Genomic DNA, 21,341 nt, shown 5'->3' on the forward strand with positions numbered 1-21,341 from the left:
ACTCTAGAAATAAGGTGCTCTTTTTGTACAGTGACACTAGTGCTTTAGTTTTACTATCATTTTACGCTAACAGAAACAAGCAAGTGAAACAGCTGCGCACTTGCACTACTTCACTGCTTACTTCAGCTCCCACACCATTCCTCTCTTGGAGACACTGGCCCAAGTATTTTCAAGGCCATAAAGACAACTGGGCTGGGAACTGTTTTAAGCTTGTCCTCCTCTCAAAAAGCAAAGATGAGTGTGCTCATTTGATTCATCGTGACATTGCAAGCACGTGGGATAATGGGAGGAAGTGAGCAGCATAGGATGACAGAGAGCAGCTGGAGGCTAAGGCAGGAATCCTTTTTTAGGGTCCATTTTGTCTGTCGCTCATGGTAAAATGACAGCCGCTCTAATTCCACCACTTGTCTTGAAATCAGAGGAAAATCTCTATGTGTTATCTCAACCCGGTAGGGCAATTTGAAAATCACTGTGTTTCTGTGGTAAACAATGACAAGACTCACACTCGTTTCAAAGAGGTGCCACTTCCAGTGGATTCACGAGTGATTCACGAGCAGAAAACCAACAGCTGACAGTGACAGGTTCCGCCTTATCCCACTGAACAGGCCTGCAAGTAGGAGATCACTCCTTCCCATGATGGATAGAGGAAGCCATTCTGGTACAAGACTTTTAAAATAATCCAAGGTAGAATTCCTGGGAATTTACCATCTTCTGCCAAGTAGAGTGTAACAGGACTTCAGCACTCTGTGTTTCTCTGATAGTCTGAGGAAAGACTTCTGACGAATTAATTTGTACATAAATGCAAATGTTCATCTAGTCTGGCTTTTACCCTTTGTTTTTCCCATTGGTTTACATTTTTAGGAATAGAGAAGGATATTTCTTACAAAACAAATACAAAACAAAATTAAACCCCTTAAACAAACAAACGAAAATGTAATCTTCTGCAAACTAAGAGTTTTTGAATAATACTTTTATGCTCACCAGCAATAAACTAAGATTTTAAGAGGTTGGGAAATCAACATTTCTTATGCTTACTTATTATTTGAGATGAAGTCAATTGTTAAAAAAGAAAAAAAAAAGAGTGCTTGGGTAATGAATGATAAGTTATTCGTGTCATTTTTGAAGAGGAAATAACAATGTGCCTTCTGTGAATATTAAGTAAAAGTAACCTTAGGGGGATGGGTTGGGCAGTGTGAGTCATACTCAGGTTTTCAGTTATTGATGTTCTGTGATTGTCAGCCTTTACAAGCTTGCACTCTATGTATCTTAGTTCCTTCAAGGCAGGTGGAATAAGTTTCTGCAGATCCATATGTTTCCACAATAAGGTACTATGACAGCACATGAAGGAATTTATAGTTGTGCTGATTTTTGAACTACCTCTCTGCAGAGCACAGCCTCTCTTGCAAAACAGCATGTAACCATGCTTTTCCCAGGGGCAATGCGGGCACACTTTGTGTGCTCCAGCCCAGTACATTTCCATGAACTACTTCCCATGCGCCTATTTTGAAAACTCTGTGACTGCTTTAGAAGTGCAGTTTCATTAGCTGTTCCTGAGAGCTGAGTTTGATGAAGGTAATGGTAGTGGTTAACAAGTCTCTATAACTTTATTGGTATCTTCTGTCTAAGAAACCAGAAAATGTGAAGACTGGGACATAAAGCACTCAAAAGTTATAAAGAGGAAGAATTAAATTGCTTATGTGTTGTCCTTTCCAGCTGCTTGTGTGTATGCAGCGTGATATGGTTTCCAATCGCACGTTTGTGTGCACTATTTTCTGTGACACTATGTCCTCTTTTAGTGTGCTGGCTGGCTGGTGCTCATTGACTGGGTAGATATTCATTATTACTGGTTCATTCTCAGCATTCAGCGTGTGGCCCCAGGCCTTATTTACTGCAAACCTTCTAAATCCTGGAGAGACTTCACTCTAATGGATTTCCTCAGTTCCACTTTGACTTAATTTATGCCACTATACAGTATGTAAGCACTTGAGATAAAAGTTACCCTTCTGCAATAATGGAATAAGCTTATGTTCTCTCAATAGGAAAGAGCTCTCTGAAGGGAGGTGGAGAGGAAGTCCAGTGGGCAACAGTCCTTGGACTACAAGGTACCTATATCCCTGTGTTCTGTGGATTGCAGGAGTGGGCCAGCACTGCTGGGCTTTGACCATTCATAGGGGAATCAGTGGGACTGCCTGACGTATGGTGGTGGCAGAGGCCCTGGTGGTCATTTTGGCCTTGTGGCTGGTGGTCAGAGAGGGCCATCCATTGCATGTCAAGTCCTTCAGCAGAGACACTTCTGTTGTTGCGAGTGCCTGTGCTGGGCACCAGCATCAGGACATGCAGGCATGGATGGGGTGTAGGGGGAAAGAAGAGGGAGTTGTTACCCTACTATTCATGTGTGTGTCAATTTATATGCAAATAACTGATAGGTATGGTATCATTTAATTGTAATTGTCTTAGTAGTGGACCTATATTCAGGATTTAGCACGTGGTGATATAGGATGTAATACACTCCTATAACTACAATTAGAGACAAATTCAAGTAAGAAAAAGAATAGTAATTTAGTGCAGTGAATAGCTGTTACAGGCAGCGTGTGTCAGTGTAGCACTAGAGATGCAAAGCAGAGGTTAGGTGATCAGGAAATATCAGAGGTGCAGAGAAGGGCAATTGCCAAGAGGATGGGGCTTTTTGGTTGTGCTCAGTGACAAGACAAGGGGCAATGAATACAAACTGGAACACAGGAAGTTCCATCTGAACATGCGAAAGAACTTCTCTGTGGGTGACTGAGTGCCGGAACAGGCTGCCTGGAAAGGTTATGGAGTCTACTTCTCTGGAGATATTCAAGACCTCCTGGATGCTTTCCTGTGCAACCTGCTGTAGGGAACCTGCTTTAGCAGGGGGTTGGGGTTGATGTTCTCCAGAGGTCCCTTCTAACACCTATGATTCTGTGATTCTATGATTTGATCATGTTGAGAGTAAGATGTTTCAGTAGCCCCCCTCCTCCCACCAGAAATCAGGAGCCAGGAGACAGTATGACCTGCTCCTCATCTTGTTCCTCTCATCCCCTTGGTGACAAGCAGTGCAAATGCTCATTTGGAGCCAACTGGTATGACTGGGAGACAGTGCAGCAGGCAGAGAAGCTCTTGCCATCTCCTGTCCTCTTCAGCCAGGCTGCCAGCTACGTGGAAACAGCGAGGGTATTCTGAGGAAGCAATTGTTCAGCATGCCACAGGAGACAACCTGAGAGGAGCTGGCGGTCAGTACTCCCCAGCTATTAGCAAGAGCGGAGACAGCTCCTAATAGTCTGGACTCTCAAGTACATTGACAGTCTGCCTAAAATAGAGTGGCAGGGAGTTTTATGACAATCCTGTAGTCTCTTGGGAAACTCCGATGAAGCAAATGGTTCAATGCAAATAAAAACAGACAGGTCAGGAAGAAGCTTTTCAAGCATAAAATACCAGGCCCAGAAATATCAACTGAAAAATGTGCAACCTTTTTTTAATATGAAATCTGTACGAAATTAGCTTTGCCACTTGTAACCATTTCCTCAGCCCCCACACAGTAGTATTTGCTGCTATGTTTTGTTTAGATTCAAAGCTGTAATGGACCACGATCTATCTGCTTTGTGTGTCTATAAAGCTACATATACATCTCAGGATTTGTTTAAACAATAATATAAAGTAAAGAGTGGGTAATTTGGGCTGAAATGCTGCCAAATGTATACTTCAGAGTCCTGTAAGGTGCTTAGTTAAGTATGTATTTGATTTGAGAATGCTCCTCTGTGTGAAATCAGATGACAAAGGTCCAGGTGGGCTCCAAAACTGGGAGTCAGAGGTGTTGTGAAGACATTTCTATTCCTGTTAACCCCTTGATGCGCTCAGAAGGGCTAATCTTTTCCAGACTTTCATGGTGCAAGCCTGGAATTTTCAATAAAAATACAGAAATAAAAGTACAGATCAAAGTGCCTACCTTTTGCTGAGTTCAATGACAGTTATTGACAAACTGGGCCAGCTGGAGAGTGTAGGGAAGTGGGAATCATGGTACTGAACTTTAGAAGTCTGGGGGTAAGCATCTACATGAAAGCTGCTCCCCAGGGCCTTTCTTGCCCTAATTTAGTTACCTGCTTGAGAGTGGGATGAATCATGCACTGCAAAGCACCCCACCTGGCTGTCTACAAAGGAAGCATGCTCAGTGATTGGAGATTGCATTGAGGGAAGCCTATTTGGGTTAGATGAATCCTGAGTTGGAGGTTTTTATGCACAGTTTGATTGATGTTGCAAAGGACAGATTTGTTTTCTTTTACCTTTCACAGCATGATGAAGGTGATTGCAGCTCTGGGAAATACAGTATCTCGTGTTTTCCTAGGATGCTTTTACTCTTCTGGAAAATCATAATGAAAACTGTGCAACATAATTTTTTTTCCAGGCTTGTATTTGAGATTATCATGAAACCTGTCAGAAGACATCTCTTTATGGGCAGGTACAGGCTAACTTTTACCCAGAAGTCAAATGTCTTCGTTAGCACGCCTAGCCAAAAAGCCATCCTGGAGAGTAGAGAAGACCTGAGGTCTGTCTGTACATGTTAGGATATTTAGACTGATTTGTCTACTGCTCTTTCATAAATACATAGAGCCATTAAATTTTTGGGTTGTGCTTGGGGAATGGCCTCTAGTTGCACCAGCGAAGGTTCAAGTTGGGTATTTGGAAACATTTATTCTCAGAAAGAGAGAGGTGGTGGAGTCATGGAGCTGTTTAAGAACCATGTGGATGTGGCACTGAGGGACATGGTCAGCGGGCACGGTGGAGGTAGGTTGATGGTTGGACTAGGTGATCTTAGTGATCTTTTCCAACCTTAATGATTCTGTGATTCTTTGTCTACACAGGCACAGTCTGAAGTGATTGTCTGAGAAGGACAGCAGAAACCTGCTACTGCAGTTGAGAAAGGTCTGGATCTACTTCTCTGAGGTATGTACAAAAGATTACTCACAGTGGAATACTGGGCAACTAGAAGGGCACTTGATGTAGCATGAGCAGCTATGCTACAGGAAATATTTTAGAGATGAGGGAGTAAGAGAATAGTTAAGGATAAGAATGCTGTGGAAATAGCGGAGAAGCAGTCTTGGAGAAGCTGTCAGGATTTGTACAAGCTGGGCATTACAGGGTAGCCAGAGTCAGGGCAGTCCAAGGAGGTGCAAAGCCAGCATCTAGCTCTTCAGTCTCTCTCTCTCTGCTGGCATCTCACTGTCCTTGGAAAAAGCAAGTGGGGAGCTGAGCATGAGGCACTCTGGGACTCTCCTGGCAGCATGTCCATGGCACAAAATCACTGTTGTGTGATCTAGCTAACAGCACTGACCGTTCAGAGCCTGCCCACGCAACCATGCTTTCAGCTGCTACGTGACCTGGCAGTGCAGAGCTTTCACATGACTGAGGGATGAACTATGGCCTCAGAAGATGCAAAGAGAATATAGCATGTGATATGGAGCTGTTTATAGCAAGGTGTTACTAGTTGCCTTAAAGCAAAATCTTTGCTCCGTGATAAGATCCTTGCACAGTGAGATGGGGGGAAAAGTAGATGAGGCCTACTCAGAAGCTAAGAAAGGAGAGCTGAGATATTCTCTAATTGCTAAATGGAGGGTCTGCAGTCACAGGCAGTCACTGTACACGTGAGAAAAAGAAAGACAGCTGTTACACGTGTCATCATGAGAAAAAGCAGAACTGACAGAAGAGGGAGACTTAGTAACTGTGAGCAAGAAAATATTCTGCTGTCACTTGTTTCTACTTTTTTTTCTGGGAAATGGGACTTTGTGGGCATACTTTGTAAATAAGATCTCGCCAAAGAATCTCTCTGATGTTGTCATTATTTTTATTCCTCCTTCCATAAACAATCCTAATAGAAACTAGCTCTAATAATGTGGTAAAATGTGCCCTCAGGAAAAAAAGACAAGTTGCTTGAAGAGGAAAATCTCAGAAATATGATTTCTAGCACGGCTTTTATTTAGATCCGGATGCAGAATAATATATATCCATATTTGGCTCAAACTCTTAACATGAGATTTAGAAATGAAAAAAAGAGGCATCATCTGAACTGAGGACCTGAGAAAACTTATGTTCCAGGCATATCCACATGAGATTTTCCAAGATAAATTAGCAGTGGGCCAATTTGTAGATGTTCAGCTGGACTTAGCTTTACAGACCGAGATGTGAAAGGAGGCTAAGAACACTTCACACAGCTGTGGAATTTGCAGGGGAAACTGAACCTTCATTTGTAGCAGCCCACCAGGAGAAGAAGCAGACAAAAAGGTAGAATTCAATTGCTAGAAACCCTGTTAGCCAAGACTTGCTTCTGGTAGGCATCAAAGACAAAAAGCAATTGCAGCTCAGTCTATGAGATTTCTCATCTCTGGAAAACATTATTATATTTAATTTGGAAAACAAGAAGATAACGCAGAAATTCAGGGAGGCTGTTCAGCTGATTGCTGTTGTGGTGATCAAGAAATACTGTCTTGAGGAGAGTTGCTCTCATTTTAAAGCTAGCCAGGATAGAGAATCACAGCAGCCAGAAGATAGTCCCTTGGATCCAGGCTGTTGAAGTTCAACTCTTGTGTCAAAAGATCATAGAATGTCTTAAGTTGGAAGAGACTTTAAAGATCATTGAGCTCCACAACCTGCTGCCGTGGGCAGGGCTGTCTCCCTCCTGCTCAGGCTGCCCAGGGCCCAATCCAACCTGGCCTTGTGGGGCACCACAGCTTCTCTGGGGCCTGCATGCTTCTGCTTTGGGTCTGGGAGTAGGGCAAGAACAGCTGGGCATTTGTCTATTGAATGGGCAGTAAGACTATGAAATGCTGGGTGGTGATAGACAGCAGTTAGAACAGAGCATTTTGTAGAGCTTTTAGTAGTCTAAGAGAGCACTGTTCTTCAGGGCCTTGAGTTCCTGCTGTGTCTTAGGCTGCAAGAGACAACACAGGCAGTGTGAAAGATGGAGAAGGGTGTTTAAAATTCTCTGATAAAGCTTTAGGCTGCAAGAGCTTTTTATTAATCTACTATTCCCTGTGCTTTTTATAGGCACACAGTTGAAACACCTAAGATTTTGTAGGGTGGGAGTAATCCTGAAAGCTCTGGTTTCTCTAGGGTATGCAGTTCATTTCTGCGCATAATTGAAAATTGGCCATGACATCTGCTGTATCTGTCAGACACCAGCACAGATACTGGCAATTAGCAAACTTTCTCATGCAGTAGCTGAACACACTGGTCATCACCACAGCAGAGATTAGAACCAGGAACCACATGCTCCAGAGTAAGAAATCCACCGCTGTATGATGTATGAAACAAGTCTTCCTTCTAACCTTGCCAGTTCTCAGCTCACAGAAGATAAACTTGAGCTACTTTCTCACATTCAGAAATCCTGATGTTCTTGTAGGAAGTGAGAGGTCTAGACAAATGAAAGATTTTAGGCACTCCTATTTGGGGAACACCCGAGGGAAGGATTGTTCGAGTGATTTGTTTGTACAGTGCCTAAAATAAAGGGGCCCCGATCCATGGCGTTAAGGGAATAGGAATAACAACAGTAGTCTTTCCCTTTCCAGTGGAGACTCTTTATGGGATGGATGTAGAACACAGTGGGCTGGGATCTGACCTATGACAGACTTGTAAATTTTTTTTTTTAAGTTCTGTTCTTTTGACATCTGAATATGACTCGCTCTGTCATTGTGACAAGTGACGAGGAATGCAAGAGTCAGCTCTGCCTTTGGGTATAGGCAGATAGGTTTCCATTGAAGATGAAGGATATATGTGTCCAAGCATGGAATTTGGAGTAACAGGATTACATCCTTTAAGTTCTGCATACATAGTGACCACACCACAAGTTGTTGATTTTATAGCTAGTGATTTTCTCCATGTGACAGCCAAAAGATATCTCTTTTCAAGGACTGACAGCCCTGTATGAATGTTTTGTCTACAGAGGATGCCCACATGTCGTGGGGCATTTACTGAGATGTGAAGGCATTGACTTGAATAAGAGCTGAGCACCTAGTGTTCCCAGCTCAGCTTGGCTCCCCTCTGGTGGATTTGAGGCACAGAGAGGGAGGGAATTCAGCTGTTAGGATCTTCCCTTTTTTTCAAATGTAACTACATAGAAAAGTAAATAAGTGTTTTCAAACCGAGCATCCTCTCACTCCTCAGTAATGATGATGCTGTTATGTGTGCTGCAGCCTTTTCCTCTTTTGGCCTGTTAGCAGTTCATGCTACAGTGGAAGCTGCTTACTGCTGAATTTCACTTGAGAGGCAGCTGCTCTTCATGTGGTGGGGTCACCAAGAGTAGAAGCTGTCAAAGTGAGCTGGACCTTTCAGGGTTACAAGCTGCTTTTGATGTGTTGTCCTGATCAAAGAATCATACAATCATTAAGGTTGGAAAAGACCTTTAAAGTCATCCGGTCCAACCGTCACCCATTCCCACCATGCCCACTGACCACGTCCCTGAGTGCCACATCTCCATCATCTCCTCATGCATCAGAGCTCCTGAGTAATGGCCTCATAAACACCTTGCAGAGGTGCCTTGGTCTTACAGAGTCCAATCTCATCGCTTATGGTAGGTGGTGAGTAGTACTGCAGGCTAATGCTGAGATAAACTGCTCAGCTAAGAAGTTGGATAGGTCAGAGCTGCCTTCAGCAGGGAAAAGTATCCTGATCCTTGCCGAACTCTTATCCTTGCTGTTTTACCCTGCAGTTCATTGAGCATGAGAGGACATCTCTTGCCTTTTTTTCTGATTTCTCTGTCACTGAATTGTGTAATTAATGACTTTAATATGGCAATCAAAACATGAGGCAGTAACAGAGGCACTCTGGCAACCAAACCAAGTGAAAACCCCTGTAAGATTAATGCTCTTGTTCTTTCTCCCATGGTAAAATGTTTGTATTTTAGGAGAGAAAATGTTTTCAGCTGTGCACAGAAGGGTTTTTATTTAAGTGACCGCAATTTCAGAGTTTCCATTGTGTTCTCCTTCTCCTCCTTCTCTTTCTTTATGAACAAACTAGTATCATTTATTTAAAATTCTCCCTGTTTTCATTGGAATGTAGTTAATTGACTTGGAAGGAGTATAATCTCTTGAAGAAAAACATGCTTACCATGTAAACAGCTCCTTCTCAAAAGGTTTGCAAAAAAGCAGATTATGTACAAATTCTTAGAATGCTCCTTCGTGCCAAATGCTGTTGAATTTTCTTGTACTGGTCAAGTTCTAGCATCAAAATATGACATTTTTATGATTATTTATCCTGTTTATTAACTAATATATAGCTGTGATAATCTAATTGCTAATGATCTTAGTATGGCCGTATAAGCTGTTCACAGCAATAGCACAAACCACATGCAATTTGGCTGGTTTTGAGTTTAAGCAGGGAAGTAAAAATTACTGGGTTTTGCATGAAACTGTCTGGCCCATGAACCTTTCATCAAATCTGCAAGAATAACTTATTTGTTTTTGGTTCCCCCCTGCCTCTTCTCTCTACACACACCCCTATATTATGGAAAAACTTAAATGAACGTTGTGTTTTTGTTATGTAACTTCAGGCCAGTGGCTGAAAATCAGGCATATGATAGGTTTCCTGGTTACTGATTGACCAAAATCAGTGTCTTTGTGTATACATAGGCATACCAATGTATCTCACTGCTGTGGCCCGTTCTTCATGAAATGTTGATAAAATAGTTGATGCCGTGTGCTTAAGAGCCAGACCAAGCCCAATTGGGCAGCCCAGGTGGGACACAGCTGCCTCAATTTCAGTGTAAATGTTTGGATTCAAAATTTACCTCCCCTACTATGTTGCCACAGAGGCAGCTGAAGTCTGAGCTTGTCTATATCTCTAAGAGAGCAGCTAAGATGCTATTTTTGAGTGTTATGGCATCTCTTGATGGGGCCTCCATCTTTTGCCCAACCACCCTGAAGTCCATACTAGCATCAAGCTGGTGGGACCTGAGCCAGTCTTATGAGACATTTCTACGTGTTGGACTGGAGCTGTGTTGGCAGTAAGGAGACCTGCTCTGCTCTTGGATGTGTGAGGGAGGCACAGTCCTGTGATCAGTGGTGACATGGGGCTGAGACCGCTGCTGGCTTGCACTCTTCTGGCTTGGGCAGAGCTGGCATGCAGTCGCTTGCTGTGTCTGATGGTACAGACATGCCCCATAAGCCCCCAGCCCAGCTCTTCAGGCAATAGAGAAGAGGAGCCTGACTGCATGTTGTAGTATTACTACTGTATGTATGTTGAATAGGAAGGCCAGGCACAGGCAGCTGGTGGAGGCATCGGGGCAGCAGCCTATCTGGGAGGAAGGAAAGGGGCAACGCTGCCCCTCTGTCCTCTTTGTCAGCCTTGGAAAGACTGGGCAAGATGCTGCTGCTCTCCAGGAAGGAGTCTGAGTGTCTGGGACTGCAACAATCCTGATGGCAGGAGTCACTGCCCATTTGTCTTCCTCAGTAGCAGGACCAGCAAACCCTGGATTTCCAGTCTCTGTACCTGATTCTTCATCTAGCACTGCCCCTTTGTCTACCCCTTACCCCCATGTGCTCCTTAGCTTGGGGCAGCAAATTTCAATTTTGTTGACACAGCTGAGAAGCCTTTCGCTGGCTTTGCGAGGGAGAGGGCTTTTCTGAAAACTGCTGATGGCATCTAAGTCCCAGAGAGGGTCAAGATTGAGACATACCCATGTTTTTGGCACTTCCTGTGGCTGGCTCAGCAACCTGCACTTTGTGGCTCTTGCTTGAAGGCATGCTGCTCTCATGCCTCTTTGTGGGAACTGAGGCTCCCATATCTTGGATGCTGTGAAATCCCCATGGCAACCTCGCATCTGAAAATTAGGCATGGCCTCACAAAGTGAAGCGATGCCCTGGAAAGACTCATGCTAAGTCAAAGAATAATGGACAAAGGCAAGTCTGGGAAAGAAATTCCTGATGTTGGACTTACTAGGCTTTGACAGATACATGGTCTTTCCAGTTTTTGCTCTCTGTTCCTTCAAAAAAGGTTTGTACTACTATATTTTGAATATTTCATTACTTCTAAGGAGCAACATAACCTCAGAGAAATGAATGGATGGCTCAGAAAGGGAAGTTTGTTCAAAGACATGACTGAGGGGGGGAAATGAGAGCACTTGTGCTTCATTTCTCACAGATCAGGGATGTATTTAGCCAAACTCTGTAGCTCTGCTGTACAAAAGTACACAAACATGTTTTATTCACACACAGAATTACTGAGTTTTTTTGTGCAGTTCGGGAGGGAGGCAGGCAGGGAGTGGCTGGACTGAGAAGGGCTTTTTGTTCTCATTTTGCCTTTGGCAAATGCTCCGACTCCAGCAGTGTTTGGAGAAGGGCTGAGATTCTCTGCTGAAAGGTGCAGAGGAGTGCTAGGCACTGCAGCCCATTCTGCAGGCACAACGTCCATACGTGTGCAGTGTGGGCCTAGCTGTGCTACAGGCAGACTATCAGTGCTTTCTGCCTACAGTGAGGCTGTCTGAAAAGAAAAACAGTGACATTTCTAAACAAATCAATTTTAACCAGCTCAAGAAAAGGCAAATTAATTCTACATGTTCTCAGTCCATTGCCTTCTACCATCCATCACTCAGGATAATGATAGATTTTTCAGTTTATAATTCAGTCAGTGTTTGCTGACAATTCCCTCTAATTAGTTTGAAATACTTCCTGGATCTTTGATTCTTTGCAGTTGCTCAGCACAGGGGTAAGGAGGGCAGTGAGTGCGTTTCCAGATACCTGGCATGATTTGGATGCCTGTGAGAGAGAGAAAGCTGTCGCAGATACATCTGGTAGCCATACAAACTGCTACTTTAGAAGTGGTTTCTTCCACCATTTACCAGCCATGGGTGCAAGCCACCCTCAGTCTCCTGTGCTGGAGTTTTCATGCTGTTCCAGTGTTTAGATCCCTAAAACTGCAGCGAAGGTGCTGATTTGCAAGGGTGGCATAGGGCATGTAAAGTGTCCTTAGCAGATCCCTTAAAGGCAGTGAAGAATACTTCTTGTCCACTGACAAACCTTTCAACAGTGTCTGCAAAGTTTGAGAACTGCTACCTGTATCAGACCCACTCCAAAAGCTGTTAGAGTGCAGCGTGTCACAGAACAGCACCATGTTTGACCAAGTGGGCCATCGGTGTTCTCAGTTGCTGCAGTAGTAGGAGGTCAATATGGTAAAAAGCACAGGAACAGGTTGCCCAGAGAGGTGGTGGATGCCCCATCCCTGGAGGCACTCAAGGTAAGGCTGGACGGGGCTCTGAGCACCTGATGGAGCTGTAGGTGTCCCTTCTCATGCAGGGGAGTTGGACCACATGGCCTTTAAAAGTCCCTTCCAACTCAAATGATTCCATGATTCTATGAAAAATACTCAGATCTTACTGAGAAGGAAACAGCCTTTGCTTGGACAGAGGATTGGAGGACAAACGTTTTGCGTTCTGGGGAGAAGATCCCTTACTGTCCTTACTCTGTCCCTCAAGTCTAGAGACAGAGAGCAGATGTGCTAGGTATGCCGGCCAGGCATCTCTGAGGTGGACTGTGCTTGTCAGCCAAGTCCTAGGATGAGCAGGTTACTTTGGGGATGGGCTGAGTGGACAGAGGGGAGCATCTGAGAAAGGGGCATAAGGATAAATGGCAGAACAGAAGGACTTAGGGATTTAGGGTATAAGGCTGAGTGTTTTATTAAAGAGCAGTGGGAAATAGGACTGGGGAGGAGGACAGAGATAGCTGAGCTAGCCAGGTTATTATGGGGACTGTAAGGTTGCTGTGGAGGAAGAACCTGAGAGAGTTCCTGGGACCACAGTTTGAGTTCAGCAATATGCCTAAGATTATTTATTAGGAGTAATACAGGCGTACTCTGGAGCTGTAGACTGGGACCGAGACTCCTGTGTGCTGGCTGCTGTCTTGCTTCCAGAGCTAACAAATCACAAGGGCAGCCTTTTCTACTGCGCGCTAACTGTGCCTCTCTTCCCTTCAAAATCCAGCTTACATGTGAATCATTTTGAATGTAACTAATATTTCATTATTAGGTATTTTGGAAACAAAAACTGAAAAAAAAAACAACAGCAAAATCTTGACTTGGCTTTTCTCTTAATGAGCTACTGAGAACACGAATAATGTTTGCTGTTGATGTACAGCGGCGTGCTGGGAGTCTGTGTGATCTGACTGAATGAGTGTTTTTTTGTGTAGGTTCTTGGCATACTGGAGGATGAGGAGGTCAGGCAGGAGGAAGAAGGACACTCTGGCCGGGCAACTGCCAGCAAGGCCTGAAGCTTTCAGGAGAGGAAGGATGTTAGCATGAATGCAGCTCCATCCTCGGACTGCTGAATCCTAGCTCTTGTAGCAGCCTCTTGATGGGTGACAAAGCACTTACAGTTTTTATTTGCCAGCTAACTGGAGTGTGAATAAACCTTAACAGCTCTGGTTTCCAACTTACTGTGTGCTCTTGAGCTTCCTAACTTCTCTATCTGGTCTCTGCCCTGGGAGTCACCTCTGTGCTGCTGCAAGGAGAGGTGGGACTGTCCACCCCGCAGTGGGAAAGCAGGCCAGGCAGTGGGGAATGCCTGATTTGTCCTTGTCCAACAGTAAGTCTTTTTTTGTGATGGTCATAGAGAGGTGCTGCTTTTTGTGGTGGCTTATGCCGGCTACTCCTTGGTAGGAGCTCTCCTATGGAAAGGAAGCAGTGGGTCTAGCCAGTTTATTCTGAATAAAGGACACAAGGGTCTCTAAGAAGTATGGGCAAGGGAAAGTGTCTACCCTACAGCTTACAGTGCAAGTCTGAAGTTGGGAAAAATGCTCTCTGAGAACATTCTAGGTGGATGCTAATGGACAGCAATGGAGAAAGCATGCTGCCTCAAGTCTTGGTGGGCATCAGAAAGTGATGAAACAAATTAGTAAAAGAAAAACTTCTGGGGGCCATAAGTAATAACAACAAAACAAAACAATCCCCTGCCTAACTCAGGTGTAGCTTGCTAAAGGCTGAAAGAGCACACCAAGGATTTATTATATATACATCTCTTGTTTTTGTGGTTCTCCCTGGATTTATCCTGTTGGATATTCCCAGTACAGGGCATTAAAATAGATGGATTTGTGCTCTGAGCTGGTGCAGGCTGTTCTTAGGTTTTTTCATGCTCTCAAATTTTAACTGCACTTTTAAGTACAGTACTGCATCAAATCTTTATTAATCACATCAAATCTTTATTAATCATTGAAATAGAGTAGAAAAGCCTGTGAAAGAATCTAGTTATTGTTATCACAGTGGCAGAGCTCTGAGACATCAGTGTCTGTCAGTTCCTGCTTTGCTAGCCTCTATTTGAGCATATATGATGCATGTGGCTTGCACTAAAAAAAAAAAAAGAAAAGAAAAGAAAAAAGGAGAGAAACTCAACCAGATATTGTTTCTAGTGTGCAATGGAAACTTCATGTGGTTCAAGCCTTGTGGATCTGGAAGTAGCTTCCCTTAGCTGCCCTGATGTTCCACTGGGTGAAGAGGATTCACCATCTTGCAAAGTTACATGGATCCTCTGAGGACCCCACGTTCACTGTCCTCTGATGCTTGCTTGGAAAGAGATTCTCTCTTACAGTTCCTGTGGAACCTCCTGTGGTTGTGTTGTCCTGGGGGAAAGTTTGCAGCCAGGCATTGTGTGGGGCTGCTGTAGGCTACCACAGCAGGTGGTGAGCAGGCAATGGGGAGCATGCCTGGGCACTGGGGGTTGCAGTGGTGCCAGTGCACGGTTCCGTGGGGGTTAATGTAATCAGCAGAGGAGGCAGCCACCTGGGGTACCAGATGGGTGGAGCAGCAGGAAAATGGTTATATTCTGCTGTCTGTGCCTGTGCCAGAGCCCTGGGGAGGTGAGGTAGGAGCTGAGTTACATGGAGCAGGTGTGTCCTGCTGGAGAGCTGGAGTGGGAGAAATGGGGAGAGTGTGAGGGTCCCCCTCTGGCAATGCCAGATCTCTTCCCTTTGGCAGCAGCAGGAAGAACTCATTGGAGATATGGTGCTCTCCTGTCCTTGCCAGGATTGCTCAGTGTCCGCAGCCTGAGATCTCATCCACCCTTTCACCCAGGAAAGACGAAGGTTCTTCTTGCTCTCTTGATCAAGTTCTCCTTCCAGCAGGTGCAGCATACGTTCATTTTGCCTACTGTGCTGGAGGCCTTGAGCATTTAATGCCCCAATGGGCATCTCTACAGTGCAGAGAACTTGTTCTACCTGAGAAGAGTTTGTGAGATCTGCAGACCTTCTGCTGGCAGAAGTTTCCATGTTTGGGTTATCAGGTCCTGCTGTGGACCTCAGCACCCACCCCATGTCCATTCATGCTGACGAGCGTTGAAGCTTATGAGGCTTGACAGGATCTCAGCAACAGAAATCTCTCAGCTCCATGGAAGTCTGGAAGCCTGTGCTGGCACAGCAAGATGCAGGCTCCCCTGCGATGAACTCCCTCTTCTGTTGTCTCTGGAGGTGTTCAAGAATTGTGTGGATGTGGCACTGAGGGTCATAGTGGTCACAGTGGTGATGCACCAACAATTGGACTAGACAGTCTTAGCGATCTTTACCAATTTTAATGATTCTATGATTCTAAAGGCTGGCATCTGCTAATTGGAGAAAAGCTGCAGTGATGCAAGTGAGAAAAAGCATCTTCCCTGTACCTTTTGGAGATGCTGTGCATTGACTGCACCAGGCTTATGGGCAAGCATCTCAAGTGGAGTGTGTGCTCAAGGGCTTTGCTGAATCTCTGCTTGCTCTTACACTAAGGTGTAAAAAAAGAAATCTCGTATGTTGAAGTGCTTTTCTGAAGCTGAGCACTAGATGCCACAAACATAGGTCAGGAAATGGCATGGTTTTCTTGCAAGAGATGTGCTTTGTCCCTTGCAGTGTGAAGTTTTAAAGCTCCATAATTTCTTGATTAGGCCTAATGCAATAGGGCAGGCTGGGCTCTTGAAGCATGTATGTGATCCCCCTGAAAGATAATGGAAAGTACATACAAGCTTAGTAGTTGGCCTAGCCTCTGAAGTCAGCTTCTTCATACCAAGTCAAGTATTGCTGAATGGTTTGCAAAATACAGGCAGGCTTGGCTTCACTCAAAAAAGACTGTCCCCAAATTATGATTTATAATAGTCTAGATTTATTTCATTTCATCTTTAAATTCATGTCAAATCAGAGGAGGGTGGTAGTAGAAAACAAACATTTTTCTGAAACAATAACAAGGACATCGTTATGATAATTGCAACATAATTTACTCCATCAATCACATAGTTGTGTGGGTTTTCTTTTTTTCTAAAAAAGAGAGGAGGATAAATGGTTAGAAAACCATGCAAAAACAAAACAAACAAACAAACAAAAAACCCTCATGAATTTGTAGCCAAATGTTTGTCTGTTGTTAATTATAAGAATCTGAATTTGCTGGCTGACTTATGGCTATCTTTCCACAGAGAATAGCAAACCATATGCCCCTTAACTAGTACTAACCTGCCAAAGTTATGTTTTTTGCTGAAAGCAATCTGGAGTGGCTAGTGCACTCACTGCATCTGTTTTGCAGATTAAGAGAGAGGAGCACAAAGAAAACTATTGTCCTTCTGCTTTTTTCGTTGGCATGTCATGTAATAGCTGGGAGGAATATCACAATGGTTAAAAACTAAGATGAAAGTGATGGAAACCTGGGAAGATTGTTCTTGTTAAGCTTACTAATCATAAACCTATTAAAACCAATACTAAAATCAGGAAGATATGGGACTCTTACATTCCTTTTAGTGTTTTCTCCGGTTGGATTTTGTACCTTGATGAAATTCCTGCAAAATGCTGTAAATGTGCACAATTTGATGTACGTTAAATTCCAGCTCTTGAATTTGTAGTCCTTAACAAAGGCCAAGAGCATAGTTTTTTCAAGTTTTGTTGCGTTATTAGCTCCTTCACTGCCTTGTATAAAGCTATTGGCTTGACTTCTAATTGGTAATAAAATTCTTGCAAGAAATTTTACTGTCTCACTAAGAAATATTTCTTAGTCTGTTAAATTTGACCAAGGGGAAAATTGCAACATCACTTAAAAAAAATAAAATAAAATCTGTTAACTTCATTTTATAAAACTGCTGCTAAGCATCATCGGTTCATGACAACTGAAAGAGAATAGTCCTGGAAGCTAAGCATGCAACTTTATTCATGTGAATGATTGTCCTCCATGTATCGACGGGACTGCAGAACTCTGATTAGGTGAACAGTAAGATCTGCAGGACTGAGTGTAGGTCCCCACGCTTTCACTGGAGCAGTCTTATCTTATGTAAAGAGCTCCATGGAAACCAACTGTCTCTTCATATAAATGAGCTCCTCATAGATGTGAGTGGTTGTACCTTTGTTTGGTGCAGAGAAATACCCTATATGTAGGTGCCTTCATTTCTGCTAACCCAGATTTCATCGCTCAGTAACATTTTGCTAAAAACTGAGTTCTACTCTTGATTAGTAGTCAGTCTTGTTTTGTAGGCATCCAGCAATGGCTTGCTTTTAAGATTTTTTTCATCTTGAACTCTTCTCCCATGTATGTTATCCGTTTATGTACTTCAAGCATTCAGACATGCCAATCCTTACAGTTCAGCTTGTAGTAATGTGCATGGCTGTATGGTTTTCTCATGCTAATGTTAGTGAAAGGAGAGAGAAAGCTAGATTTTGCTTGATAGGATTCAAACAAAGGCTAGCTCTTTGGCTACAGGCATTTTCATTATATTAAAGTCAGCTTTCCAAGATTTTTGTGGACATTCTTGTATTGATACTTAGACGCTGCATGAATTTATATAATTGAGCACGAGGCAACAGAATAAAAAGAGTTTTTCCACTTCTTGATCTCCACTGAGACAGTAAGAGGACCAGAGATGTGCTTTTGAAAAGCTCTTTTAATTTTAGTGAAGAGCTTCTTTCCTGTTACATGCCTCTGGATGGCAGATCCCGCCTCCAAGTCTTTTCCATCCATTTCTGTACAATCACCTCCAAGCATTAAGAAGTCACAGAATCACTGAATCATTAAGATTGGAAAGACTGATGAGATCATCTAGTCCAACCATCAACACATGCCTGTGACTGCTCTAGACTGTGTCACTCAGTGTGACATCTACCCTTTTCTCGAACACCTCCAGGGACAGTGACTCCACCACCTCCCTGGGCAGCCTGTGCCACTGCCTCACTGCTCCTTCTGAGAAGAAACTCTTCCTAATATCCAACCTTAACCTCCTCTGGCACAATTTGTGGCCATACCTCTCGTCCTATCCCTGTTAATTGGGAAAAGAGACTGACCTCCGCCTCACTACAACCTCATCAAGTAACAACGTGTTTTCTCCTGGACTGAGCAGGGTGACAAGAAACTCTTTTGCTGCCTCTGCCCTGCATGTCCCAGCTCCCTACAGCCTTCTGACTGAAGCAAGGTCATACCTGTCCTCATCTGGTGTGCTGCATCAAGCTCACAGCCTGCCTCTGTGGTCTGCCATGGCCTCCCACCTCTGGTCTCTCTGTTAGAATTCCCTCTGTCCTGTAAATACTGTGTTTTGTTTTCAGGATGTTAGGGTAGTAAGGTTTGGTTGAGGTTAGACTTGATGATCTTGAAGGTCTTTTCCAACCTGAGCAATTCTTCGATTCTGTAATTGCAGGGAAAGGGTTGGTTTTGCTGTTGTTACCGTTAGCTGGTGAGCATCTTCTCAAGGACCAGCATCTCCATATATAAACACAGACATCCCACCAAACATAACAGGAAGCTCTCTTGTCCCAGATTGATAATATGTAAAATCAGTGCTAGAAACTCCATGTGGAAACGGGAGAAACTCATCAAAGAAGCTCAAGGCTGCACTGAGGCACTATTAAACAATATTAAGGATATGGATATTTGGATATGTTGGTTGTCCTTAGCAGGCTGACTAAAGCAGATGCACAACACCTCTCCTGAGCTCATAAGTTCACAAGCTGTTATGTTAGTTTACCTGTTGTTAAAAGCTCATCATATTCACAGGCTCCCACTGGGGAAGTGTCCTTAAACACCACTTGAGAAGATTCCCATCATTATGATAAGCATGCCAGGTGCCTGAACTCTCTCATGTCTAAATCAAGGACTTCTTAGCCCTGAGAGTGTTGGAATTAGGCTTGATTTTTTATTTTTATTTCTTAAATAGGATTTAATCCACTGATCCATGATGCTCTGTGCAGGGGGCCTCAGCAAGCCCTAAGAAAGGAGGAGAATGGGACTGCAAGTAGTAGGGAAGTGGCCTGATGGAGAGGGTAACTTGTGCTGTACCAGCATTTACTCAGCTCACATGGTCTGATGGGAATCATTTTATCTCCTTCTCGATCTAAGAGAAAGATTGACATACTCTGATGTTGTTGGTGAAGCACAGTAATGTACATTTTAGAGATAGGCATGCATATGGAGGCTAGGAAATGATTCTCTGTTAAAAAAAAAGAGAATTATAGAGGGACACAAACAAGTGGTTATTTGACATACTAGATACAGGAAGAATTGTTGTCTTTGAGGCATCGTTTTGTGTGTGTGTGTGGTTTCTCTGGTGTCTAATAATATCTTGAAATAATTTGCAATAATATAAAGGAGTCCTTCACAAGTCTTCCCATATTCATGAGATACTGAGTGAATTTATTATGTCTGAAACTTCTGTCAAGTTTTGTGAATTGGTCGACAGCTTCAAAGGGCATCAGTGAGAATGGGTAGTTTGTGTGAATACATAAACCTGATTTTCCTAAGAAAATTGGGATAAAAACCTCATGGAAAAAAATAAATCACTACCTTTAGCAGAGCAATTGCAGCTAAGATGATTTAGTGGTTTAGATAAACATGGTGTTTTATGGTTGATGTACTAACCATACTTCTCTACAAGGCTTTTCTCCTGTCCTGAGTTCCTAGCATAATTTTTCCTAGCTGATGGGCGTAGTCATTTGAAGAAAATATAATGACATTTTTTAAAGCAAGGTGACATTTACAGCAAGTTTCATAAATTTAAGGTACATCTTGGATTTTTCCCAGAGGAAAAAAGAAAAACCATAGTCTAAGAAATTTGCAAAATCAAATCATGAACTTGATGTTTGTCTTGTCTTTGCAAAGTGTCTCAGTTGTTTTGACTATAAGCCAGATGGTCTCAACCTCTGCTTGAAAATAGTTTGCAGTAACATTTCACACACAAAACATTAGAAAGATGTATTTTAAAAGAGTTTTTGAAGGTGAGGGATAATCAGGTTTTAAAATGTGTTTTTTTAATTGAATCAGCTCATTCAACATATTCTAGTTAATACTCATCATGGGTAGCAAATAATTGCTTTATTTTTGTGTAGATTACAAGTAGCTCATCTAAATCATAGTTCACTAGGAAATGTACACATCTATATGTATCTCTAAGCAAGTGACAATTTCCAGTGAAATCTCTTATATGTAGAAAGGTCAGCTTGTGGTGTTGTTTTTTTTATCTATATTTTTTTTTCTATTGTATCTTTGCAATTACCAAAAAGCTCACACAGAACTATGGTAATCTTGGTAGCAGCCATGTTATAGGAGTTAGACAATAAATAGCCAAACTGAACAATACGTAATGTAGGCCAACCTAATCTTTTCCTTCTTCATTTTCTTACTGTGGTTGTGTGTGGTTTTACGAATGCTCGAGGACAAAAGAATTAGGACCTATCTTCCAAAGTTTGACTTTAGTCTCAGAATGGCTGTCTTCTATTGAAGACATTTACAACTCACATCTTGCATTTCACCTCATTATTTTAAATGGGAATTGTGTCCATGCTGATTGTAGGATTGTAGCAATTAATACTCATATAAGCAAAGAATGTTATTAGAGGATTTTTTTACTTTTATTTTTTGGTTAGGGGTTCAATTTTTGTCTGTCAGACTATACATTTTGCAACTTTCGTGACGTCCGAGTCAAGCAAGTTGCTTGAACAGCATGAATTCTCTGAAATCTCTAGAATAGAGAACATCATTCTCTCCCAAATGACAGAACCAGCTGTGAGTGAAAGGTGTATGGGTGTAGGTCTGCATGATGGATGAGTCTTGGTCTCGCTCTTAAGCAATTTACTTGAGTCAGCATGATTTGTGTTGCTGCTGAGCCGATAGTGCTTTGGATGCTACATTTCCATACTGACAAGGACACTATTCAGAGTCTGAAACTTATTTGTGGTATAAAAGCTGAATTACTTTTCATTTCATACACCAGTACTGTTATGATGACCTTGCTGAGGCCCACCTGGCCAGCTGTCCCGCACCTGGCACAAATTCTTAAAAGAGGAGAAAGATTTTGGTGTGTACCTAGGTGAAAAAAAACAACCAACACAGATGGAAACATAGAAGGATCATTAACTTTTACA

At 42.9% G+C, this 21,341-nt stretch overlaps 1 long non-coding RNA gene across 4 annotated transcripts in view; it reads left to right on the forward strand.

Moving 5' to 3' along the window:
* The window catches only part of LOC110402625, a 58,809-nt gene continuing 39,505 nt past the window's right edge, over positions 2,038 to 21,341 (forward strand). For 3 of the 4 annotated variants that reach the window (XR_002441210.1, XR_002441211.1, XR_002441213.1), the window contains exons 1-3: positions 2,051 to 2,102; positions 4,424 to 4,477; positions 4,881 to 4,962. This is a non-coding gene — a long non-coding RNA (uncharacterized LOC110402625). Of the gene's footprint in view, positions 2,103 to 4,423; positions 4,478 to 4,880; positions 4,963 to 21,341 lie in introns of all 4 variants that reach the window. The other variant, XR_002441212.1, reaches the window with a different exon arrangement.

This window comes from Numida meleagris, chromosome 1 (assembly GCF_002078875.1).
Source record: "Numida meleagris isolate 19003 breed g44 Domestic line chromosome 1, NumMel1.0, whole genome shotgun sequence".
Lineage (NCBI taxonomy): Eukaryota > Metazoa > Chordata > Aves > Galliformes > Numididae > Numida > Numida meleagris.